This window comes from Mesoplodon mirus, assembly GCF_964341445.2.
Source record: "Mesoplodon mirus genome assembly, chromosome: 17".
NCBI lineage: Eukaryota > Metazoa > Chordata > Mammalia > Artiodactyla > Ziphiidae > Mesoplodon > Mesoplodon mirus.
In genome coordinates this window covers 25,916,732-25,920,958 of record NC_138993.1, presented here as the reverse complement: position 1 = coordinate 25,920,958, position 4,227 = coordinate 25,916,732, and the positions used below count along the sequence as shown (strand labels likewise).

The window sequence follows — 4,227 nt, the reverse complement described above, 5'->3', positions numbered from 1 at the left end:
AGGAAAGAACTACTCTGTTATCCATAAAAATGTACAAAATTTCAAACCCATAGCTTAGAGATAATGATAAATACTCTGCAATTACCTTAAACTTGCAGCAGATTTATCCTCTCCCCATAGGAATGGGGAATGAAAAGGACCTGAGACGGAACCCTGCTTAAAAAGAGGTGTGAGGGGGGGCTTCCCTGGTGGCGCAGTGGTTGGGAATCCGCCTGCCGATGCAGGGGACACGGGTTCGCGCCCCGGTCCGGGAGGATCCCACATGCCGCGGAGTGGCTAGGCCCATGAGCCATGGCCTCTGAGCTTGCACATCCGGAGCTTGTGCTCCGCAACGGGAGAAGCCACAACAGTGAGAGCCCCGCGTACCGCAAAAAAAAAAAAAAAAAAAAAAGAGGTGTGAGAGCAGCAGTTAATAATATTTCACCCTTAGATATCAGAACTGACAGAGCAGGCACAGCATCCCTCATCTGCAGTGCTGCAGGAAGACACCATTTAAACCCTGACGGAAAGGGATCCGAGCTGGACCCATAAGGAAGTTACCAGGGGCCGAAACAGCAGGAATAGACATGGACCTCCAGGAACACATGAGCATCAGGCCTCCTCCTGCCCTCATCTGTGGAGAATTTTTCCTCTCAAATAAAAAATAAACAAGTCCTGAAAAATTAGCTACTTGAAGTCCCAAACCTGATCACGCACTGAATTTTCATAAAGCTCCCAGCGTGAAAATTTACTGAATGCTAACGAGGACACTAAGAGAGCTGGGGGTGGGCTACCTGGGCCCAGGGGATCCCGCTTCTCTTCGGAGGCGAGGGGCATAAGGACACCGCACTGTTCCCGCACTGGGAAGTCTCGGCAGACTCGTTCTCCTGCGCCTCTGAGGAAATGGAAAGCCGCGGTGTCTCCACGAAGAAGCTTGGGTCGAACCTCCCAGGATCAGCCCCTGATGTCCTGCAACATGGGCAAGTTTGGCCACTGCTCTCATGGCACCTGTTGTCTGTGCTCACAAAGCCTCTTCCTCCGCGTCCTAGCCTTGCCTGAGCAGGAACAAGTCACGGTGACGATGGCCACCGGCGGAAGGCCGCAGCCGCTGGTCAAAACCCCTACCACAACCACGGAGAGGTCAGGGTGACGCCCTGCTCCATGAGCTGTGCGCCGTCCCGCGGGTCCCTCCCATTCCTGGTTTGCCGGCGGAGGCGGCCGTGGCACCAGCACCACCTCTCCGCCAGGTGGCGCCCAGTGCGCGGGCACGAGGAGCAAGGTGGCCGTGCACTACCGGGCCGGCCGGCCTCCGTCCCTCACCACTACGGCCGCCGTCAGCGGGTCGGCGGGCTGCGGGGACAGGCGGCACTGCAGGGACAGCTCACCCGTGGCCGGGTGTAGCGCTAGCGCCCCGGGGCCGCAGTTGCTGCGGAGCAGGATGTAGGTCAGCTCCGCGTTGAGGTCTTGCTCCGCGTCCCTAGCCTGAAGTCGGGTCAGCAGGTAGCCCAGGGGCGCGTCCCGGGGCAGAGGGGCCTGGGCTGAGTCACTGACGAGTGGCGGGGCGCGTGGTCGTTCTGGTCCTCCTCATGCAGCCGCACCACGGCCCGGCCCCGGAGCGGCGGAGAGCCGCCGTCGAGCGCCTCCAGCCCCAGCCGCAGCTCAGCAGCTCCCCAGTGACGGGGTCCAGTGAGACGTAGGTGGACACGGAGCCTCCAGCAGCCGGTAGGTGACCTGGCCGTTGCGGCCCAGGTCCGGGTCCCTGGCGGCCACCGTGGCCAAGTAGGCCCCTGGCGGGTTGTTCTCACTCACCGACACCTGGTAGACCGGCCGCGTGAAGAGCGGCTCGTTGTCGTTCTCGTCGCTCACCCGCACCAGGTAGGGCCGCACGGTGCGCAGCGGGGGCGCGCCGCGGTCCTCGGCCACCAGCGTCAGGTTGTACTCGGCGATGCGCTCGCGGTCCAGCGACCCCGCGGTCACCACCAAGTAGCTGCCCGCGTAGGCCGGCCGCAGCCGGAAGTGCTCGTGCCCATAGAGGGCGCAGCGCACCTGCCCGTTGGCTCCCGAGTCCCTGTCCGAGGTGCTGACCAGCGCCACCAGGCTCTCGCGTGCCGCCCCCTCAGGCACCAGCGAGATGGCTCCGGCCTCTGGCGTCCCGGGCCCGGTCGACGAGGTCGCGTCCGCACCCCCGAGAGCAGCGGCGGCGGCGGCGAAGGGCGAGGCGACAGGCGCGCCCGGGGCGGCCAGCGGGGTGATGGCGATGTCCGGCGCGTTGTCATTGACGTCGCGGATGCACACGATGACCTTGCAGGTGGCGGCGCGGGGCCCGGGGCCCCGGTCCTGTGCCCGCCCGTCCGAAAGTGTCCTGGCGCTCGTAGTCCACGGGCCCGGCCAGGGTGAGGCGGCCCAAGCGCAGGTTGAGGCGGAAGAGGCGGCGCGCCTCGGGCGGGGTACGGGAGCCGAAGGCGAACATCACGTCGCCGTTGGGGCCGTCGTTGGGGTCCGCCGCGTCCAGGTCGAGCAGTAGCGAGCCCACGGGCGTGTCCTCCAACAGCTCCACCTCGGCCACGGCGCCCTGCGGGAAGGCCGGGCTGTGGTCGTTCGCGTCCAGCACGCGCACACTGAGGGCGGCCGTGGCGGAGCGCGGCGGGCAGCCTCCGTCCTGGGCCACCAGCTCCAGGTTGTAGGCGGCCTGGCTCTCGCGGCCCAGCTCCTGCAGCAGCACCAGGTCGGCGCACTGGGCACCGTCCGCGCGCGTCTGCAGCTCCACGCGGAAGGGGCTGTGCGGCCAGGCACACGCTCTGCAGTCCATTGGCCTCCACGTCCTCGTCTATGGGCACCTCCAGGGGGATGCGCGTGTCCACGGCCGCGCCCTCAGGCACCTCCTCCGGGATCTGGGCCCGGGGAAAGCGTGGCTCGTGGTGGTTGACGTCCCTCACCTCCACTTCCACGTGCACCAGCCGGAACTGCTCCTGCCAAAAGCTGACCACTTTGAAGGCCTGGCCGCACAGCCGCTCGAGGTCCAGGCGCAAGTCTCCGAGCACGGTCGCCCTCTTGCACCTGGATCAGCGAGCTGTTGAACTTAATCAGGCGGAACTGGCCTGGCACCTCGCGCTGGGAATTAAACAGGATGTGGTCAGACAGAACACCGATGAAGGTGCCGAGGGCTTCTTCCTCAAAGGTGAGGAAATTGACAGTTTCGGTGCAAGACCCTGACACCAGAAGCAGAAGCAGCAGAAGCAACAGGGACCCCAGTCCAGCCCTGTGTAAAGTGTCAGCGGGGAATCTGAGCCTCCAGTGAGACATTCCTGTTAGTCAAAGGGAAAGAAAAACACCAACAATCCGAGTCTCTGAGCTCAGACTTCCAGCCTTCTCAAGGCCTCCTGAATGCACAGTCAGGAGACACTTGCCGTCTTAAATACTTTTGATCACTAAACCCTCTCTGCTATGTAATCGCTTTTTTCTGCCTGGGGCCCAAGCAAGCTTCTTCTGAACCCTACCGGGGAGGTTACATAGGGAAGAGTATGCAAATAAGCATCCATCTGGACCAATCCACAGTCTCCCGGCCTCTGGGTCATGTTCTTCCCTTGAAAGAGCTCTCAGAAGGGCCTGGAGAGCTGAACAGTGTGGCCAGGGCAGTGCAGGGGGTCATTAAGATCCCTACAGAAGTTTACACTATAAAAACGCACCCTGCTTGCTTTGCTAGTGTGCCCGAATCTCACTTTGAGAGTATGCGCAGGGGACCCGCAGTGTCTTTATTTCTTCCTGAGCACACACAGTCCTCGGACAGAGGCACAATTGCTCTTCTCCTTTACCATTTTGAAACAAATGCATATATGCATCCTTTGCCACCCACGGTTATCCATCTATATTGGGTTATCATTTCCTGTATTGAAAGATTCTGGTGGAACAGCTTCTCCAGAGTCAGGCAGTCTCTAATCAGAGAAGGACTGTTTCCCAAAGTAATCATTTCTGAATAGCTTTTCCCAAGCAAAGAAGCCATTAATGATGAAATTACAGCCCCTTCATCTCCTTTTATGTCAGTAATTACTTATACATGAAGACTTGGTGTCAGTCAGGGAGGTTAGTCAACCACAATTCACTGCAAGGGAGAGTTAAGGGTAAGAAAAAGATTTAGGGAAATATATTGCAGTCAGTCTTGTTAAAAATTGCTATACACCAATTATTTTTTAAAAGCCCTTGGCTGAAGAAAACCGCAGGTGGCCTGATAGGCTGAAGGCTAAAGAAACA

At 60.0% G+C, this 4,227-nt stretch overlaps 1 pseudogene across 1 annotated transcript; it reads right to left on the bottom strand.

The window, feature by feature from the left end:
- Window positions 1-1,269: 1,269 nt before the first annotated feature.
- Window positions 1,270-3,282, bottom strand: LOC309792631 (protocadherin-8-like; annotated as a pseudogene). Its single transcript has one exon. The product of its transcript is annotated as a protocadherin-8-like (transcript).
- Window positions 3,283-4,227: the final 945 nt, after the last annotated feature.